The 22,882-nt window shown below is 38.6% G+C and overlaps 1 protein-coding gene and 1 long non-coding RNA gene across 9 annotated transcripts in view; one reads left to right on the forward strand and one right to left on the reverse strand.

Annotated features, from left to right (window-relative positions):
• CNTNAP2 (contactin associated protein 2) overlaps window positions 1–22,882 on the reverse strand; it is a 1,020,050-nt gene that overhangs the window by 128,590 nt on the left and 868,578 nt on the right. The window lies entirely within an intron of this gene.
• Window positions 1–22,882, forward strand: part of LOC107200141 — an 83,660-nt gene that overhangs the window by 492 nt on the left and 60,286 nt on the right. For 2 of the 8 annotated variants that reach the window (XR_004495878.1, XR_004495876.1), the window contains exon 1: window positions 1,927–14,512. The exons of 1 other annotated variant lie outside the window; for it this stretch is intronic. This is a non-coding gene — a long non-coding RNA (uncharacterized LOC107200141). Of the gene's footprint in view, window positions 1–1,688; window positions 14,513–22,882 lie in introns of those variants that run through there. 5 more of the 8 variants (XR_004495877.1, XR_001519513.2, XR_001519512.2 and 2 more) reach the window with 5 other exon arrangements.

The following is a 22,882-nucleotide window of genomic DNA, read 5'->3' on the forward strand; positions in this document are numbered from 1 at the left end:
AGTTTGGTAATCAAACTCATTTTACTCCTCTGTCACCACTTAAAAAGAATGCTTTCCAAAGATAGAGAATAATAGAAGAATTGTATGCCAGTTTTATTTTGAAGGGAAGATGGATTCCTCCTCTACGAGGTGAACCAGTATTTCATAGATTGAAGATTACTTTTTAAAATGGATTGGAAATATTCTGCTACTAATTATAGGTGCAAATCAGGAAATGGTATATTGATCTTAATGACTTTTAATCCTTCTACAACTTGAATATGCCACTGTTCTAAAGTCTCTTAAGCTTATCCAACTTCATGTTATAAGAAATTTTATCTGATATTATGACAATTGAAGAGAAAGATGGTGTGAATTAAAAGCCTGGAGAAAAAACCTGTACACACACACACAAAGCTTTTTAAAGGTCTGTACAGATTTTCTTCTTAAGCTTTAAAACAACATGTCAGCTATGGCTTTTCCTCCCCAATGTAAACCTAATGCCCGGTTTTCTGTATGTCTTAACTCCTGTGCGTATTTCTACTGAACAGCTTTAGCAGACCAGCCTCTCATAGTAAAAGGTTAAACCTTTTCTCCTGTTCCCATGAGTTTAAGTCCTGAGGAAAACACAAATCAAAATGGCTGAAAAGGAGACATGATGAGTCATATCTACTCAGGGAGGGTAATAACTGAGTATAGAAAACTTAAGATATTGACATGATCTGATGTTCTGTTTGAAGGTGACTTAATCACAGGTTTCTGCACAGAAAGGATCCAGACTTCAAACAATCGTGCTGGGCTTGATGCCAAGAATCCTCATAACTGAGTGCTGCTATCAGTCCTTGCAGAAAGGAAAAGCAGAAATAAAAAGGCAAAAAGGAAAAGTTATCGGCCTTCTAATATATTCGGCATGTTAGCATGTTTGTCAGTGAGGTACCCATTCCAAATACTGAATTTTGCCTTAATGAACAGAAGGTCTCTGGCCTTAGTTCCTCATGGGACTTAAACATAGGCCTGTTTGAAGGTAAACATTGCTAATCAAATGTGTCAGTATTTTGATAGGTTGTGCCTTCTGAAAAAAGGATGAGGAAGAGGATCTGGTACCTTCCCTATAGCCATTATCCATTTGAGCCTCAAATAGGGCATGTCAGATATCAAGGAGAGGGACAGAAAAAGAGAAGAGCTCAGGAACAATTAACCCAGAGCAACAACAACAACAAAAAATGGTCTGAACAAAAATCCAGCTTTGGATTTTTGAAAACCTTTGCTTTTGAGAGGAGAATAATTCACATCAACAAAACAAACTCTAGAGCAAAAATGATGGTTCTCAGTCTTGTTACTTGTTTCTTCCATTCTTGTTCTTATATCCATCTCATTATGAATCTTTCTCTTGTCCAGGCTTCTTCATCACATATAGTAAGGTCATGTCTTGTGTGTTCATCTACCATTACATCAGTTCCATCAGCATGGACATCCCAGGGAATGTGACAACAGCATTTTGATAGAAATTTGTATCAGAAAGAGTGTTTGTATCAGAAATAGTGTGACCAGAAGGACTAAGGAAGTGATCACACCTCTGTACTTGGCACTGGTGAGGCTACAGCTTAATCCTGTGTTCAGTTTTGGGCCCCTCACTACAACAAAGACATTGAGGGGCTGGAGCATGTCCAGAGAAGGGCAAAGGAGCTGATGAAGGGTCTGGAGCACAAGGCTGATGAGGAGCAGCTGAGGGAGCTGGAGGTGTTTAGCCTGGAGAAAAGGTTGCTCGAGGGACATGGTCAGTCATTTTTCCTCAGCCTCAAATTTACACCTACAAAAGCTGACACTGTATGGGAACAGTAGAAACACTTCAGTTTTTCTTGGGGTCTTAAATCTCAAGAAAAAAAAATTAAAAAGAAAGAAAGAAAGAAAAAAAAAGTCGCTGTGTGGTTAAGGAGAAGGAAACTTGTGCCTCAAATTTGTTTGGTTGTTTGGACAGGTTCATGAATATTAGCTACCTGTCTCTGTCCTCCCAGCAATTTTTTGAATACTGTTGATTTCTCAGACTGGTCAGAGACATCAAAAACATTACTTAGATATTGAAGTGCTGGAAACCAAGGCTCTGCAAAGGCATTTGTCTTGTATTTGTGCTGTCTACAGTGTTTTCTGTTACAGGCCTGAAATTTTCTTTTGCAATGTCAGATAAAAGTGCTTCTCCCTGCATTACCTACACTGCTGCCTCTGTGTCTATTTCTCTGATCTCCATCCCACAAGAAACTGGAACACTGATCCACAGAGCGAGTTAAATGTATCTTCTGTACATTCATTCCCCTGTTTGTTTCGGTTTATTTTACAGCCTTGTCACTATTTCTCATGTCACTGCTGGATTCCTGCACATCTAGGGATGTGTCACCTAATCGTCTTGGCCCATAGAACTTCAGCCACGTTACTTGTCTGGCCAGTGTGAACCCACTTTCTGGCTCTGTCCCAGAGCTGTGGCTGGGGTTTTGGCAGAGGCAGATTACTCATGTATTAGGCTGGGCAGAGCCTAACACATCCCTAAGAACGTGCTCTCTGAGCTCAGGGAAGCAGTGCTCACCTGTTGGCAGGCTGCTAGTGAGCTCCCTGTGCTTTACAGGAACAAAATGAAAGTGCTGTGAGAGGACAGACAATGAGGGCATCAGCTCACATACACTACACTTGAGGAACTTCAGAAAAATTAGTTTGGACCTTCACCCCATGCTCTGCTACAGTGTCATGGCTGTGAGATACTGAAAGTCTGGAGTTTTCAGGAATGTATCCCCACCAAGTCTCTCTTTTCCATGCCATGTCCATCGTAATTTCACACTGGAAGGGGTAAAGCTGCACAAGTGCTACTATAGTGACCAGAGGAAGGTACAATTGGAAGGTACAATTCAATCCAAATTTGGCATTTCAAAAGAGTTGAAGAAACACTGTGTGGCACTTCTGAGGCCAAATTTGGTATGTGCAGCCACAGCTCTATAGCTAGTTCTCTGAAAGTGTTTGCAATAAATAATCTAATTTTAATTAACATGGGATATAATAACTCTTATTAAATCTAAATTGAATGCATGTTAGGGAACTTAAATTTGTAGTATTGCCCAATACAAACCTTCAAAAGTGGCAGCTTCAATACCATTACTCCAAGTTTTATAACTATGTTAAAAATGACCTGGTAAATTACTCTCCTGGGTAATGTGTAATGCCATAAAAATTAAACACTAATTTATTACTTAAATAAAAGACATCAGAGATTGTCAGGGTGTTAAACATCAGGGCTGTCTTGTTTTCCAAACCATATTTTATGGCAGACACAGCTGTTACTTCTTAAATGGAGCTCAAATAAACAACCTTTTTTTTTTCTAAATGAAGGCAAGCAAAACCCAGGATGGGCTACTGGCTCTGAGCGTGGGATTTCAAACTTTTTTCCAACATGGATCCCGTGGTAGTGAAGTGACTATATCTATTGCTGCCACTGGTGATGGAAAATATCATATCTTCAGTAAATAAACCCATTATTTATATATATCACCCCCTGGGACCAGGGGTTTAACAAAACACCCTGTCTGCAGTGTTATTGCTTTCAGTTCACAGGCTGCTCTTCTTTATCGCTGCTGCTTTGTGCCAGCTTTGCTAGCCAGATATGAGACTGATAATAACCTTTCTAAAGATTCAATTGCAACTTTCCCATTGACATAAAATGAAGCACAAGCAGGAATGACACCACTTTCTCTTTGATGGCTGTTTTATTTTATATCCTCCTCCTAGAGTTTGTGCAGAACTGTGGCAGTGCAAGCAATCAATCTTCCCTCAACTCTGAGTTTCAGCAGGAAGAATAAAGCATACAATACACAGTATTGCTGCAAAATATTAATTTCTTCCCAAAGTGCTGGCACTTAATAATAATAATAATACACAATTAGCTCGATTTTCAAAAGGATTAGAAGGGCGAGGTAGATCTCAGTGGTGAATTTTCATTTTCTTGTATGATCACTCAACTTCGACACCTTGCAGAATCCTAGTTTCTCTCCTCTGGCACACACGTCTGGATACCCGAGCAATGCCGTCTCCTTAAAAAACCCCAGCAGATGGCAGCAGGGCACAAGCTTTGGCGGAAAGGAGACTCGGGAGTTTTACCTTTGTATCTAAAGAAGTGTGAACGGATAGTTCAGCTTTCTTAGAGGTTTGTTTTTGGGTTTTTTTTTTTGTTTTTTTTTCCCCCCCCTACTCCCTTCCCTCCCCTGTGTGCAGAGCAGAGGCATGGGTAATTCACTGTCCTCTCCGAGTTTCAGGCATCCCGCATCTCCAGTTACTCAGGGACTCTATGTGCCCCTCTTGCTTTGCAGTTGCCGTGTCGGTCTTGCATAAGGAGGGCAGCAAAGAAAAGCCAGGTGGCTTCTCAAGGGGTCTCAGCCTTGTGTCCCCTCGGCTTTCTTTGGAGCAGTTCTCCCTTTGTGAGGCTGCCTGCAGCTCAGCCTCATGTCCCACTGCAGCGACTTTCCATCCTTCCCGAGCCCCTGTGGCCCTTCGGAGAGCTGCTTATCAGTCTGTGCGCTTCAGAAACTAAATCCTGCTCTCCTCGGTGCTGGCAGCCAGGCAGTAGCTGCCTTTTTAAAGGGAAGAGCTATTCCTAAAAACTACTAGCTGCACGTTTTGGAGCGGAGGAACTGGGCACAGCGAGTTCAAAGCCTGCTGTGATGCCTGTTGTCACTATCCTGACACTAATCACCAGAAAGCTTTACTCCTCACCCCTGACATGGCTGGGTAATCGTGTGCCACTGGAATCGACAGGTTGCAGTGAGCCAATAAAGGCAGAGGGTCTGACCTACAGCACGGGGTGAGAGCTGCTCTGCCATCATCTCCCAACACTTCTTGCTCTGCCAGTAATGCACCCTGACTGTCCACATCCCAGCCTCTGGCACGGTGCCCCAAGTCAGTGCTGGGACTCAGTAATCATTCTCCAGGCTTCCTTCAATATTTGCTTTCACTCTGCCTTCCTGGTGCCTTCCTTCTGCTGTGTCTGGAGCCACGTTGTAACTTCTCTGTGACACAGACCGGCTACAATCCCTGCAATGCACTCGTGCTTGCTGCCCCACAACAACCGCAAACCCCAGTAAAGCAAGAGAGTTTCTGCTTCTTTTGTAAAATGCACAGGTTGGTTTCATAAGCAAGGACAAAAAGATCATCTAAGGCTGCAAAAGAATAATAGGGTCCGTGGCAGGTGAATAGGAGACAGCTGGAGGGGAAAGCGGCTGGCTGGAGCAGCAGGTGGTATACTTCAACAGCCTGCTCTCTTCCAGGAGCAAAAGGAAGAGCTCCAGGCAGATTTTGGCTCTCAGATTCATATTCTGCTTTCTGGGTTTCTCCACTGGTAGTACAGAAATATGCTGTCTGGAGATTGTCTCTGCATGAGTCAGCATGAATAGCAGGGATTTCTGTCCCTGGGTGCATGCTGTGCCACTAGGGCTCTGTGCGCCAGGCTGATGTGGGAGCAAGAGACGCTCTGATAAATTGTACCTGACATAGCATCTCCTCAGATAATATGAACTGGAAGACCAAAGCTCAAGAGGTCTGTATGGACCACAAGAAGAATTCAAAGATAAAATACAGCCTTATGGCTTGATGGAAGTAGTGTTTATTTCTTCTGTAAAGCTCCGTTTCTTGATACCAACCACAAATGGAATAAAAATCAGCCTTTACATTTTTATCACAACATCTGCATGACTTTTCTGCACTACATTAATTTTCACATTTCTTTAGTAGTCTCCATGTTCTGTGCTTTTCAGTATTTCCCTAGAGGCAAAAATGCAATAGAGCAACCACTTGCGGGAGGAAAGCTCCAGTCTTTGGAAGGCATTCAGCTGCACACCTTCTTAGTGGTGCTGGACACAGAATAGATAACTCAAGGACATGAAAAAGGACTATTCATCCCAAGTTTTTAGACACTCTAGAATATCCTAGGCAACTTTCTTTCTTTCACAACTCTGGAGATCTGTACATATTCAAAAAACATAAAAAACAGGAGCAAGAAAGGTATGAATCACACGTCTGATGTTTTCATCATTATCCATCGGTGATTTCAAATTGATAGTGATTACTTGAAAACTTTTGTATAAATAGAAGTTTGCAATAAATAAAAAAAAAAACCAGTCTTTCAGACATGTTACTTTGTAATTTTTCAATCACACCTGGCATATTTATCAGCTTCAAAGATGTGTACAGTACACTGCTTCTCTATGAACAGGGGAATCAAGAATAAAATCATCAAACCTACAAGCCTGAATATGTTTCCCTAATTCCTATTCTCAGTTATTTAAGGAAGTAGACAATTTAATAAAAATTAAGTGGTTGAAAATACTCCTGAAGAACAGGTTTAGTAGTCTGGTTTTCCTGGATTTCAATTCTAGTAAACGTGATAGGTTTCTGTTATGTTTTGTTTTAACATGCTGAATTAAGTTGAGAATTATATTTACAAATACTAAGTAGCAAAACATTTGTACCTCACAGGGAGATGCATGGAGACCTCTTAATGATTCACAGATCCATAAAACCTCTGAAAATTGTACCTTCCCAAATGTGCAGTATGGTTTGATGAGTGCAGTGGCAGGATGAGTTGGTTTTTATTTAGCTTTGTTCACAGAAAATGGCTTCATTGTATGGAAGGTATTTCTTCTACAGAAAGCTTTCTGAATTTCAACAGCACTGAGACAAGGGTTAGCACTTTCCCAGTAGAAACACAGGTCTGCTAATTCTAACCAAATATCCATAATGATCAAAATGGGGAAAGACAGCACTTTGGATTAGTAAATGAAAGCCATTATTAATACCTACAACCTTGTAGTATGCACTTCCTGGCCATCCCTAATGTGAGAAGAGCAGCCCCACTGTGTGTCAGTTATTATGAGCAAAATCAGCACACATTTACAGTCTTATAAATACCACAGAAAGCATCTGCACCATTCAAATAATGCTTAAATTAGGGAATCAGCAAGCCAACTCATTTTATTGTAATGAAAGGGCAGAAGAAAAAATCTGGATAGATCTTTAGAGAGCTTTCAGGGTGAAAGAAAGCCACAGTCTACAGAAATAAATATTCATGTGGATTTACAAGCACAAGATGAAAATATTCCTGTACATTGTAAATTGGACAAGAAAGTCTATGCTATCTGTATTTTCCCAATAGGGTTATAGTAAATGTTTCGTATTCATATTTTATTCTTTATCTGCAACAAAGCTTTATGATGTTTTCCACTGGTAGCTGATGGTATTTGAATATATGGAAACCAAACTGGTGCAAAAGAAAAGGACATGCAGAGAAAAATACTGCATTGTAATATGTGTATCATAGTGGTGGAGAAATATGGACATGCATCAAAACTGTTTCAGTAAAGTAAACATAATCCTCCATGGCTACCCTAATTTTGCTGTTATTTTTTGATTCAGGACTTTCAGAAGGAAGTGTTACAGAAGTAACAAAAACCCCTATACCTATTTTGAGAATGCCTGCTACATTTCCAACCTTCTATTTTTAATGAAAAATCTCCCCTGTAATTATTCTGCCTCTTATTCAAACATTTCAGGCTTTGGATCAAACCAGCATCAGGTGGCACAGAAAGCAGACTTCTCTCAATCCAGAAAAGTACTTAGAGAGAACGAGGAACTAAATTCCTATGTAAGCACTTCAGATCTTTTTCATTTCAGTGAAATACTCCGAATCAGAGCTCTGCCCACTGCTTCTGCTAGATAAAAACCCATGAATTGCTACTAATTTGGATGGATAAGTTCTTAAACAGGAATAAATTACTCAAACACCTCTGTGGATGTGAGCCATGGAGCAGGATATGGGGGGGTCTTAGAAAGTTGGTGCATTGACCAGGAAAGTGTGCAGACCCTTTTGAATGCAAGGTACCGATATGGGAACTGTGTAGCTCCTTGTCTTCTTTCCTGCCACTTTCTTCCCCTACCAGCAGCAAGCCTCCAGCTGCATGCAGTAGTTCCACAAAATCTCTCCTGGTGTGTCTGTTTCACGAGCTTCATATCCCTTGATTGACTTCCTATCATTTGCACATTGCTTTCAAGCTCTCTTTCCCAGCACTCCTTCCCACCTGATCTTTGTTTTTAAAAACAAGAAACCTCCTGTTCACAGACCATATGTTGTCTGCGATCATTAGCCAGTTCTGGGAGTGCAGCCAGGAAGGCAATAGTGGGACAAAGAGTGATGGACTCATAGGAAATGTCCTTTTCTCCCATGCCTGTACACACCCTGGCAGAAGGGAAGCGTCAATATCTGAGCTGGAGAGAGAAAGCTAGTAAGGAGGGAGGGAAAATGAACAGTGTACACAAACTTTGAAGCTGGTAGGAGAGGAATGTGTTTCATATCGGCCTTTTCAGGAACTGACCATCGTCTTAATGGTGAGTTCTACTACAATGGAACGAGTAATTTCCAGCTCAGACTGTTGATTTTTCCCATACCACCTATTTTCCTGATGTTATTTTCCAGACTATATTGAATTCTGATCCTATTTTCATTTCTTCATTTCCTTTTACTCTCAACATTACGATCCTTACAAGCTCTCTGCCTGACCTCTTCACAAAGTCAGGGAGCACAGTCTCCCATTTTTCTTAGGACTGTTCCTAGCCAGTCAGTTACCAAAAGTGAGCTCACCAAACATGAACATTTACAAGATTGATACATTTACAATAAGGGTAAAAATGAATAATAGGGGGAAAGTAATTTGAGTTAGAGACATTTAAAAGGAAGGCAGTTAAAGACATTTAATTACTTCTTTATTGTCTATAATAACATGGTGGCAATGGTTTCAGCCTATTTTTCTTGAGCTGAGAGACAGTTTGTTATGCGCTGTCTCCATGAATATCTCCAGCATGCAAATAGAATGCCTTGTAACTGCAAAAGGCAATTACTCTTATAACATATGCATAATGAAATCTGACTGCATTATCTTTTTGTCCTTAATAAGAACAGTTTACATTTTTGTAATTTGTGATGCATCTTTTAAGATATGTATTTGCATGGCCTTTTTTAGAAAAAAAGAGGGAGGAAAAAAGCAAAGTAATATAGCTCAAGTAGCCCCCCAAGCATATATATATATATATATATCCAGAATGAAATGATAGCATTGCTAATTAAACTGAAGACAAGAAGGAAGGATACTGCTATACAAAGACATGCCTTCCTCACTAAATCAAAGAGGAGACAACTTGAGGAAGGGAGCAGCTTCTGACACTTCAGGCTAGTGACAGCTGACCCCAGAGAGCAGCTGGACAGGCTGAAGCAACGCCCAGCACTTGTGCCTGTTCTTTAACTGATGGGATTGCACACCAGAAACATGGTCTGAGCCTGAGAGCTTCACTGTCCTGGGAGAGTCCAGTGGGTCAGTGCAGTTCCCAACACAGTCAATGGCTTGCAGAACTAAATACTAAAATTTGTAAGTGCACAAACATATCTATCTACCTGAGCTTTCAATTACTCCTCGTTTTCACAGGATGATAGAAAAGACTTCCATGATCATCAAATCCAACCTGAGACCTAATATTACCACTAAACTGTGGCAATATTGCCACTTCCACTTGTTTTCTCAACATTTCCAGGCATGGTGACTCCACTATTTCATCATGACACACTCTAATGTTATGGAGATTCTTTTACTGTATATGGTAAATAAATAAGACTGTGATATTGTGTTCAGCAGCTCTTGTGTACTGTAGTCCAACAGTGTGGACTTCAGAGAATCCTAGAATGATTTGGGTTGCAATATACCTTAGCAATCATCTAGTTCCAAACTCCCTGCTGTGAGCAGGGAAACCTTCCACTAAACCAGGCTACTCAGAAAAACCTGGAAATGAGCATTTCCAGGAATGGGGCATGCACAGCTTCTCTGGGCAAATAGATAGTGTCTCACCACCCTTGCAGAAAATAAATTCTTCCTTATATTACATCTAAATCTACCCTCTTTCAGACTAAAACTGCTCATTGTCCTATCACTACAGGCCTTGGTAAGAAGTCTCCCACCTGCTTTCTTATAAGGCCCCTTTATATATTTAAGGGTTGCAATCAGGTCACCCTAAAGCCTTCTCCAGGCTAAACAATGCCGACTCTTCCAGCCTGTATTCAGAGAGGAGCTGTTCCTGTCCTCTGACCATATCTGTGGTCCTTCTCTGGACCCACTCCAACAGGTCCATGTCTTTTTTTATGCTGGGGACCCCAGAGCTGGATCCGCCACTTCAGGTGGGATATCAGAAGAGCAGAGGGGCAGAATTGCCTTCTCAACCTGCTGACCACACTGCTTTTTATGCAGGCTGAGGTCTGATTGCCTTTCTGGGCTGCAAGCATCAACTTACAGAACAAGTTCTCAGGGAGTTTAATGGGAGTGCTGAACATTCAGACAGGGTAGTTGATTCAGTTCAACATGAATAATACCTGGGCATCTCTGAACAGACACGAACATGTTAGTTGAAATAATGCATTTTTGTTTGGTCATAAAGAATTACAGGTATTCAGATAACCCATTTAATTTAGGTAATTAACAAAGTGTCTTTATATGCTTGGTTTTAAATAGATGGATAGATGATGGTTTAGCAAAAAACTTTAATCCCAGCAGCTAATGCTCATTGTTCTACTGAGTCACATTGAGCTCTGTTTCAGTATGTCAGAATGATGGAAGATGCAGCCCATCAAGCTGCCAAAAACATGAAGTGTGGAATATAAATAGATGTTTTTAGTGTCACAGGTGCTGCTGAATTGTCTGGAGACATATTATTCAAATTTGCAGGTAATATTCCATCCACAGAACACAGTGATCATGTTCTCTGTTGTTTCTTGAAAGCACTGTCCTGGAAATCATTAACAAAACTAGTTTCTCATGGGGAATGGCAAGGTTGTGCAATCTTAGGTTTCTTCTAATCCTGCCTATATAACCCTCCTGTAACCTACAAGAAGAGTTTAATGCTATTAGCTTATGCTTGCTACATTGCATGCTTTTGTTTTTTCTAGTGCTGAGCCCTCTCAGACAGAAGAGATTATTTATTCTGGGTCATATACACATGTATTTGCACCATCATGGTACTTGACTTTGTTCAAGTGTGATAAAAATACATGGGTCGGGATACTGCAAGCCAAAGAATAAATTGTGAATGCAGCAACAAAAAAATATTGCTACTAAGAAATGACTGTACTCTGTGTTTCTTCAGTTTCCAGGTCCTAAAGTATCTTCTTCAAAACATGCTGGCCATGTGGAAAGGTCTAATGTAGCTCTGGTCATTTGTGGAAGAGCTATCTTCAGGCTGAATGAGATTCTGGTTTTTGCAAACACATCTGCATTTTTTTGGAAGTCCTCCATGAAGTGCTGGGATTGATGGACTTTTTTCCTCTCCCAGGTTCTTCTCCACTCTAGAAACTAGGCAATATACTGTTCAGTTACCCCTGGCCCAGGTTTAAGTCTTCAATGCTTCTTGAGAATCAAGAGAATTCTTGAGAGTTTTAGTAGAGATCTTAAGTCCAATGGCTCCCCTTTAAGTTGATTAAGTATTGTCATCCTAATTGCACATTGCATGGAGGAGATAAGTGATGCTGAAAATCAGAACTACTTTGACATCTAAGTCTGTGACAAAGCACCAGGGTCTCTCAGGACATTCCAGTCAATCTTCCTAGCAATACCTCCTTTCCACCTGGCATAGCAAATAAACACTAGCCAGTAAAAAGGAATATTATTTTATGAAACATAATAAACTTTATCAGAACCTCAGGATGGTGTCATATTGGTCCTGAGTTTTGAGATTTCAGCTTTCATCCTGGAAACATTTTAATGCAATTTTTAGAAAAATAACAGAAAGCAGTCAACATCCTTAACAGACTTATGAACAGATACTGTGCAAGAAGCAGAGCATGAGACATGAATTAAATAAAAAAGTAACCTTGCTATTATTTTTATTTTGAAACTGCATAAGAACATACAGTCTTTTCATTGCATTGTAATTGTTGCAATTACAGAATTTTTTAAAAAGTCCTGTAGTAGCATCTGAAATCTGAAAGTAGAGCTGCCAGCAAAGAGAGGCCATGTATATTATTCACAGAGAATGAAATCAGAGTAACTAAATGATGGATGGTGGAAAATGGATTGCATTTTTAAAGCTGATGTTGTAGTATTAAGTGTTATTAGTAACAGAGACAAGCATCTTCTAAATAATGCCCTTAGTGACAAGTCCAACTCACACAAGCAGATGGTTATGCCCACATGGAATGTGACTGCATTTGGATTTGCCAGGGTAAATCTGACTGCGGGACTGGGAGATAGTTATCATGGCAAGCAATTCAAGCTGTGACAATTCACCATTTTTACATATTAAATCCACGTTTTGCTTGTGCCAAAACTTTTTGGTCATTTTTTATCAGTGTGTTTTGTGGCAATTCTTGAAGTCCATGAGAGCTACTGCAATCCCATCAACTGTTCCTACTGAATAACATTAAATCTTATTTATATTGTGACTCTGACATGGCTGTGTGTGTTAGTAACTTTACACCAGTAGTTCTCAGTCTAATGTTGCATAAACTTCTTTTGCAATAACACTGCCTTGCTGCTACATAATCCAAAGGCTCTCAAGTGTTATATTAATAAATATAGCCTTTTATGACATTCTTTTAAAAGATAGATCATTCCAAGTGGAATGTTGGTTCAATGCTTTAACTCTTCAAACACTTTATTTCTAACAGTCTGACTTTAACCTTCCTCTCACAAATTGTAGAGGTTAATTTGTGAGAGATTGTTGAAATACGTGGCTTGTCTGTCATTCCTACAGGTTAGGTGTGACTTAGGTGGCTGCAGTTTGGCCTTTAGTAACCCAGAATCATATAATCATAGAATATTCTGGGTTGGAAGTGACCCATCAGGAGCACACAACACTCCGAGAGTTCACACCATGTGTCTAAGAGCATTGTCCAAACTCTTCTTGAGCTCTGTCAGGCTTAAGTGCTGTGACCACCTCCCTGGGAAACTTGTTCCAGTGCACAACCAGCCTCTGGGTGAAAACCCTTTTTCTTATATCCAACCTAAACCTTCCTTAGCTTCATGCCATTAACACACAAAATATTTTACAATTCCTCTGGGAGAGTGTACAGTACATATGCTGCACACATTCTTAAATGACAATAAAGACTCTAGATCATATGATCATACAAGAGTTCAAGACCTTAAGTTCCCCAGGAGATTTTGACAAAAAATGACAAAAGGAGAGAATATTGTGTGGAAATCCTAGATGCTTTCCTGGGATCTGTATGCTGTAAGTGTTACAATTTCTCAAAATCATTTCATACACAGTTTCTATAGAATTCTTCAGGGATTTAATTTACCCTGTGGCTATACATACTGCTCATTTATTTTTCCACAGTTTTCTTTGGAGCGTGCTTTCAAACTTAACACTGAGATTCAAAATTAGGCATTCCATCTTTCTAGAAGAAGACAAAACCCTTTCCTTTCTTTCCTCACCAGCCCTACACTGTGGCCCAGGGAAACACAGGTAACTTCTCTCTGGCTCAGACTCCATAACTAGCTGTGAAGCCTGTGGATAGCTAAATACTTATCAAAGTTTGATCTGTGCGTCCCTATTTCTATTCATGAAGTTGCTCAGGTATAATTAGAGGCTTTTCCATAATTACAGAGTGGCTTTTTGTCCCCACAGAATGAGGCACACAGATGGACACTATAATGGAAATTAGTCAGCAGCCTGTCCATGATTGATGAGTCGGTAAAGTGCCCAGCTCCTACCCTCGCTGGAGTATAGGTGCTCTTGGACCCAGCCAGCATGAAAGAGAGCAGACGGCATTCCAGCCTTCGCATTAGCAGGTGGTCCTGAGCAAGCAAATCTCCTGAGTGAAAGATGGCAACCTTACATAATCAGTTTTCAGACCTGAATTGTTTTTACAGAGAAAATATTTCTCAGACAAAGATGCAGCACTCAACTTCTCCTTTCAGCTTTTCTTTTTGCCTTAGTAACACAGAAAAACTCCAGACAAATTAACCGGGGACAAATACAGAGAGAGCAGTCCTGTATTTACTTGATTCACATTATTAAGCATAATTTGAACATGGGATCTGGCCACATTCATGGTTCATGATCAGACTCAGCACACAATGCTGGAACTCCTATTAATTCTCTGAGAAAGCTGTCAGGCTCCATTTTGATCTCATGCCTAATGAGAAAGGTTTGTCATGCCCTGTGAAAAATACTGGGCAAGGCTTACAGGTTTCTAAAATCTCATTTTCATTCCCTTCCTTTCTGACTGTGCTGCGAGGAGCTCAGTTGCCACTGTTCAGAAATGGATGAAAGGGAGACAAAGCGATGCGAGTGTGAGCTGGCTTGAATCAATGCCTGCTTCACTGCGGCCAGGAGATCAGCATGCAGGAAACACGCTAACACCTGGGAAGTGCAGACTGAGGCACAGCACCCAGGGACGCCAGGACAGATGAATTAATGAACCTGTGCTGGAAACTTCACGTGGGGATCCTTTTTTGTCAAACAGGTAAAGAAAGAGAGTGGATGAAAATGAGTGTTAAAAGATGAGGAGAGTCAAAAAATTACTTTTATCAGTCTCCCGAGATCAAGTATGAGAAAAGGAATCCACGTACTTCACAAACGATTGTATTTAAAGGCATATTTTTTTGCTGTCAGTCTCTTGCCCTCTGATCAGTATAAAATAGTACTATTGAGTCTAATCAGTGCAGGGTGGAACTCCTTATTGTCTGAAGTGATGTGCATGTAGTCCTGCTTCACAGTAACTAGGGCAGAGAGTTTCTGACAAATGTGTGATCATTTGTGCCTCGTTTGAATGAGACTATCAGATTTAGTTTCCTTGTGCAGAAAGTCTAAACTTTTACTGTTTCTAGCTCTTGGGATCTGATCATTAGTATTTTGACTGTGTAAAAAAAATCATCTTCTGAAGTCACAGAAATCTGTAGAAATTTTTGCTTCCCTCAACTGTCCCTCCCCACAAAAAACCAAACACCAAACTGAAAAAAAGAAAAAAAGAAGAAAAAGAAAATGGTTCAAGCTTTAATGATTGCATTATTTATTTTTTTTTTTTAAACCATGAGATTCGTACTCAGAAACTAGAAAGCAGTGAAAAGAACCTTAAAAAACCCAGAATCCCATGGAGTGTTATAAACACCTGTAATTACAAAACAACAATGTACCAAATTGAACACCAGATTAAAAGCGTTTATGCCATGTGTATGTAGAAACAAATGTAGAGAGAGCAGTTTCATTTAGCAGCTGTAGGTACTGCATTGCTGCAAAACATCAGATCTCTGCCCTCTGGGAACTTTTAGAAGCTTTTCCTAAAGCTGATGCCTATTCCAAATGGAATTTAATACTTCCTATACACTGAAACTGTAATAAGGTACATTTGTACATGCTGTTGTGAAACTGTCACCAGCAAATACTGCACACAAAGAAGCTGTAAACCTCTAGCTAATATGCTGCTTAATGCCATGAAAACCAATTAGAATGTCATTATTACAGCTGCTGCTTCATCTACATGGGATAAATTAATAACTGGCATTAAATATATATTTCACAAATTTGGAAATAGCCCTACACGATTGCTTTGTGCAGAGTTCACAATTACCTTCAAAAATAATTGAAAAAGAAAACTCACAAAGGCTGTAGAAATCACTAAATTAACTTTCCTATCTACTACCCAAAAGACTGTACAAATCCCCTTGTGTTTACCAAATCCCTTCAAAAGAATACCTGATAAAATGATATAAATGTTAAATTAAATGCAACATAGGAAGTGATGAACTATGACTAGCCATTGTTTTAGTAGGACTAAACCTATGAAACAAACTTTCTACAGTTTCTGGTTATTATTTATTTTCTCCTACTTATAATCATATAGTAAAAATAAAAGCAGAGATATTTTTTTGCAGTATTTCAGCAAAGATAAAGTAAATTTGCTCAGATTCTGAGATGTGCCCTGTGATGGGCAGAACAGGTGTGGCAAGCAGGGTTGAATATCCTCTCATGTGTCTTGAATACTGGATGAATAGATGGGTTTGTCCATGAAGTATCATAAATTATAGCAGCCCCCAAGGACTGCTGCTCACATTTCCCCATCAAGCTCTTCCAAAGCTCCAGTCAAATCTCCTTCATTTCTGCTGCTACCAGGTTCATTTGCCAGCTTAAGATGGAGCAGTGGGGAAACAATGCAGACTCCTGAAGTCTAATACTTCTAATACTTCTGTCCTTTGCCTTTCCCTCCAATCATGGCCCAAAACTAAGACACTATTATTACAAGAAAATTTAAATTTCCTATATCGGGAAAAGTTTACAAGGTCATAGTTCTGAATGGAAGGGTAGGATTTACCCCAGCTAGTCCTGAAATGCAAATTTCATCCAGTGCTCCATTTCCCAAATACTCACGTAACTTTTTAGAGTAGTACTTATCAAAACTCCCTTGCATTCCACTTTACATGAACACTATGAAATGAAGAATGTTTTGAGATTATATACATAATTTTGTAATTTTCACTCTTGCTCTACTTCAACTGCATAATATTCACAGGCATTTACTCCCTGCAAGTGTTGCAGGTTTTGTGACTTACAAGTTGCATTAGAATATGATTTGTACTTGCCCCATTTGAATAATGTTTGAGAAAAAATTCAAAGTACTTCCCCATCTGCTCCTCTGAAAAATGACTTCATGAAATATCAGTATGGGGTTTATTTTCTTAAGAATTTCAATATCAAATATATTCAGCTGAAGTACATAAGAGTGAAAAAAAAGTGTGGGTTTCTTTCTCAAGAAACTAGCAATGGCTAGTCATAGTTTACCAGTCAGCTCTAATCCAAACTTGAGAAATAAAGGTATCTTTCCTCCTTTGCATTAAGGGAGTAAGGAAGAACATGGTAATTCAGCTGAAAGCTAACTGATGCATTTCCCCTGTTTTCCAATCATACTTTCATTGTCACTCTCATAAAAAATTTCACAAGATTTTAATTTACTTATTTGACACGTTAATTGCTTGCAATTTTTTCCATTCCTAGTGCTTTGCCAGGACAAAAAAGCTTTGGTTCCTATGCAGCGAGCATTACACATGCTGGTGTGATCTAGAGATGAAAACTGCTACTGTTAGCAGTGGAAAGAAAAGAAAGAAGATGAAGATGGGGCCTCCCCACAGTGGGAAAGATTAGCAATGAAGATGGTTCAAGAAGGGAAAACATAATACTGAATAGCTCTAGAAAGCTACTTGTGTTCACACAGAGAAAAAACTGAAATCTAGAGCAAACATTTCAAGCTGCTTGCTTTGTTTGTTTGTTTCAAGCCCTGGAAAGATAACCCCAAAATGATAAATTTTCATGGCAATGAAAAGTGGAAGGCATGTCAGTAGCGCAGTTTTAGCCTGAAACACATCCACATTTCCAAAAATGTTTTAGAGACAGAGTGGATAGGGGCAGCTCTGAATATACAATGTATGGGTCGATCAGTGGATCACAGCTCTGCACTATTTATGTTGGTAAGGATATTGTAGACATCAGTGTAGGCTGTGCCGCAAGAGAGACAGATAATCTGTCTTCCCTTGTTATTTTTCTCAGTACAAAAAACCCTTCAAATATTGTAGAGAGCAAAAAGCTTGGTTATAAAATTAAAAGTAGATGGTGAATATGCTTAATGACCATCAGTTTGTAGGGCTATGAAATGTATTTTTATTCTAAATCACTTTATTGTAAAACTTAACTTTAGATTTAATTTATGGTATTACTAGATATGCAATTTTAAATGTCCTTTAGAATAAGCAGAAAAGCTATATCTGTCAAAATATATGACTCTGTAATGTCTTGCCAAAAAAGCTTGGAGTTGCATATAGAACAAAATGATACGCTTCATGTAGTAAATTTGAGCCCCATTAAAATAACTGAGCACTTTGCAGTACTGTGATCTGAAACTGACATCCTGAGAAGAGTCCAGCAAACGAAAGTCAGCTCACAGTTTGGGAGGAAAGGGGGTTTTCTATCAGAAATTTTTTGCTACTAAAGCTGTGGAATTGGTATTTATTTGGATTTGGCATTGTAATAGTTATATCAGCAGTTACCAAATGCTTTAGAACAGCATTAGAAGGTGCAGTTTGAATTGTTGCCTTTAAAGTAAGCTTTAATATTAAGGGCTTGGTCCACTGCAGTAATCAAGGTTTCAGGAAAAAAAGTTATCCTCACATAAACATTAATTAAGCCTAATTAATCCTGAATAAGGATGAACCCAGCACACAGTTTGTGCTTTGATCAATTACATCTAAAACTCTTCTAGTACTTTTTAAAGGAAGCGTGCTAGTTCATACATCTAAGAGAAATGTTGTAAGGAAGGAGCTTGTGTTCTGTCTACTGCTCTTTCCCTCCCTTAATTTTCTAACTAATTTTGTGGCTGTTACAGCTGAGAGTTATACCACTGAGAGGCTTCTCAAACCAGGTTTGGATACAATACTCTCTTCTCAGATGTAAATGAAGTCAGAATTTCTTGGTTTTTCCACATGAAAATTTGCAAATAAGATCTTCTAGAGGTTCCCTAAAAAATCAACTAAGTGCAACGTGTTTCAAATTCACTAATTTTAAAAGTAATGAGAACTCAGTGTCACATTTTATGGGAATCAGATATTTAAACCAGAGTTTTACATAAAGTGTTTTTTAGACTTTGTGCTCTATTCTTTCTTTCTGAATAGTAACTGATTATTTTTTGCACAAAAACACACTGTATGAATGTGTATCAGTGGTATATTTCTAAGAGTTTAAGTAATCTTTGACTTTTGTGTCTAATTTGTATTAATGGGCAATTCTTGACTCTGGAAATCATGACAAATCATGAAGAAAGATGTAAAATATTATTATTACCCCAAATAAGCCGACTATACAAATATTTTTAAATATGTTTGTGATTCCGACATCAGAATTCTCCCTCAGGGGAAAAGTAAGGGATGGAAAGATGGGTTGAACACAGCCTCAAACTATCCCTGATAGCACTGAGATGGATGGATAGAAAACCATTTTTTTTTTACAAGTGTACCAAGACCTGAACTCACTTTCCTTCATTTTCCTCAGGGAATACCATTTTCTAATTTTGTTTGCAGTATTATGTAGAAACACTTTCTTTTGATATAGTGGCTTTTATTTTGAACTCCCCACTGGACAGTCTTTATATGCTCTCCTCACATCTGACAACCAGCAAGGTTTCATGGACTTTTAGTTCTGTCTCTCAAAATTATAATCAAGCTATACTCTGGTGGAATGAGAATTGAGCAGTGGGGACGTTTGAAGAAATGATAAGCCTTGCTGTCTCCAGCTGTCACAAACCAATCTGTTTCTTCTCTGCATGTCTGAGCCTGCAACAAATATATCACTTCCTACCTATGAAGTTGTTTGCAATATGTTAAATGGCTTCCAAATCATGCTTGATGTTCATAAACTCACATAAACTACTTACTGTAATTTCCCAAACTGTTTTTTCCCAGAACCTTTGATGAGGAAGGTGCTGCTATTTTCTTTCATTATGGGAATGATAAACTTTCACAAATTAAAATTAAAATTAGAGTTTGTGGTCATTCTTTGCTATGTATGGCTTTAAATTATGATGACAAGAACATCAAATTGTTTATTGCTGATGGTGGTAGTTGAGCATATGTGCAAAAGAAATAACATTTAAACATGTTAACAGCTTTAATAGCATCATGCTTTACAATCTGTGTTTTGATCTATTGAGATTAAAATTGTATTACAGGTTCCAATTTTAGATTTCATTATCTGATTATACCTATTTTACTATTAACATGAGCAAAACAAAGTGCAAATCACTCAGAGCTCAGTAGCTAGGAGGTTTTGATTCAACCAGTTCAAGTGCCAATTCACTACTTAATCCAAAGGCTTTGGTGAGGAGTTTTGGGGGCAACATATACAAGAGCTAGCTGAATACTGTGAAGAGAAGCACCTTGTAATTCCTGTAATTCTTTAGCCAGGACATACACTTAAAAATATCTCAGAATCTCTAAATCATCAGTCATCAGCACTCACCCAAGAAAACATTGTGTTTCTACTTCATGAAAAAGAGTATTCATTCATGTCTTATTATTCTTACACTGCTTCTATTTTCTGCTCTCAATTTTTATAATCAGGACATGTATTCCACAGTGTCAGTGGCCAAGAACTTCTCCTTTATTGCAGTCGTGTCTTGGCTATTTTAGCAGTGTGGTCTTAAAGACAGAAGGAAAAGAGGAAAGAAACTTCCATACCATCTGAGTACAAAAGAAAGGAACAGAAAAGAATAAATAAACTTAACTGCAACTATATGATGACACATATTAATACACTTCAGAGTTCTCCCTTTGAAATGGCTTCAAACAAACTTCCTCTCCAAAATCCTGCAGGATCCAAGGAAACAGCCTCTCCTTCAATTGCAGACTCAGTGGGTTATATCACGATACCACACGCTGCCACACAAAGAACCAACATGACCCACTGAATAGAGAAACCTAGGCATATGTGCATACATTGTCTCCAGTGGAAAATAGATACACTTATATAGCACGTCATCCTAGATCTGGCCTTGTTTTCACACCACACTTGTAGTGATGAGGCAACTGAGGGAGCTACAGCCTATATCAGAATATAATATTTTGTGCAGCATAATCATGATTGACCAAGGCATCTATTTGTTCTACTTAGAATGTAATGAGTGCAGCACTGCCACACTCCCCCAAGGGAGGTCAACTTTCTACTCGTTGAAGTGAACAGTTAAATGTTGTCTTATGGTGTTTCAAAGTACAAATCTGTTAAACTACATTAATAAAAGGTGGGCTTTCCTTTGCCTGGGAGTAATGCAGCTGCCTGTACTGAAGTTGAATTGAAAAAGAAAATTAGCTTTGTCAGCAGGAGCAGCAGGGAAAGGTAACCTGATACTTAATTTAGATTAAATATTCATAGTGACAGTACAAATTAAATTGTTCATTTAAACTATTGCTCTGTTTCTGATGGGTCACTAAAAATTGAAACAGAGAGATTGATTTATTTTCTTTTTCCAAATTAAAATATTGGTGAGCATTGTGAGCTAGCTCATGTCACAGAAATAATATGAACTGAATATATAACTTCCTTTGGAGCTATATAAAATATATTCTCCCTTTGCAAGGATTTTACTTTCACATCTATTAAGAGTATAATTAAATGAGCCAAAGAAAAGTTATTGGCACACATGACAAGGACTATACTTCTATTATTTCTATGGTACTGGTACTTTACTGAAACAATTATTAGAATAATATTATTACTATCACTTCACTAAATCATGCTATTTTATTTTATATTATGACATTTAAGCATTTGCTTAATGTTGAAAATGGCCATTAATTGCTCTGTGGTACTGGTTCTAATATCATTACCTTTGAAGTGTTTGATCTGGGAAGACCTCTCCTGAAAGAATTTAGTTGTAAAAGTTAAGAAGATTATGTCACACTGAAGGTCCATCCACCTTTCTTCTGCCCAAGAAAATTGTGAATGTCTGGGGAAGAGTACAATGCCAGGAGAACCAGATATTAATACTATCATTTTCTGAACACTCACAAGTCTGTACCTCAAACTCTCTGATACAGAAGTGTCAATATATTTAATAACTCTGAGTATTATTTTTCTCCTTGAATTTGCCAGTCCCTTTATGAATGATGTAAAATTTGTAGGGTCCTGTGACAAGGACTTCCCATGCAAAGTTATATTATTTTGCATAGAAATATTTTTACAGTCAACTTTCTAAGGGGACTGAAAATTAAATGATGTTTTCAGAAAGAGCAGTGTTATCTGTTGTAAAGCTAAAACTTGGGCAATTGCAACCTACCTTCCAAAATTGCCCTAGCAACTTCATGAAACTCATTTGGGTTAAAGTTTTTATATGCTGCTGAGCACTGTATCCTACAGCACCGTAACTCAGCAGCAAGTAAACTTATTTGTGTTTAAAAAAATAGCTTCAGAGTACCATGGGATCAAAAGTACAACTCAAAAATATAAAACTACAGCTATTATACTGCTAACACTCTGGAAATCTCATGGGATGCATTATGGTGAATATGCTGTACATTCTTTTCTTACAATTCATATTGAACTTGAGACTCTGGTATGTTTCAGGGAGCTTTTGTGTGGGGAAAAAATAAAAATACTTGTTAATCTACACTTGGCACAACCAATAATGAAGTTTATATACTACCCTGGAAACACTTTCAGAGTAAAAGAGCACTGCTTTTAGCATTTAATTTTTTTCCCCATTAAAATAAAATCTGAACATTTACATTCTTCAATTTTTTTTCTCAAAAAAAGCAAAGTAGAATCATGACAACGAATGATTTTAATTTCCACTCGAAATTTGAATTCCAAAAACTTTTAGAATAAATTTGTATTTAAGATATATTGTTGAGCATCAGCAGTTGAAGAAAGGAATTTTGATTCGTAAAGTTCTGTGCACAGCAGGGCTGATGGAGCTGTCTCCAGACAGCTCATCTCTGATTCTTGATGAACTGAAAGTCAATTTGATGAGGAAATAGTATGGCGAGACTTTGTCTTTCCTGCTGGAAACAGGAGAACTAAAGGAAACTCCTCACCTTCTGGGCATGGCAGAGAGCCAGACAAGCTCTGGCACACTCATATGAGTGTGCTTTTGAACCACATGAAGCTGTTCCCTCTGCCCTCACTCTGCTCTCCAGCAGTGCATTAGTATCTCTGAGAGAGATATTAACTCTAGGAGAAGGAGATAGGAAAATAAATTCAGAATATAGAAAATATAAACTCCCAACAAATAAACAAAACCAAACAAGAACAGCAACAGTAACAAAACCCCACAAAAACAACTCCAAGAGGCCAAAGAAGT

Source organism: Parus major, chromosome 2, assembly GCF_001522545.3.
Source record: "Parus major isolate Abel chromosome 2, Parus_major1.1, whole genome shotgun sequence".
In the NCBI taxonomy this organism is placed as follows: Eukaryota; Metazoa; Chordata; class Aves; order Passeriformes; family Paridae; genus Parus; species Parus major.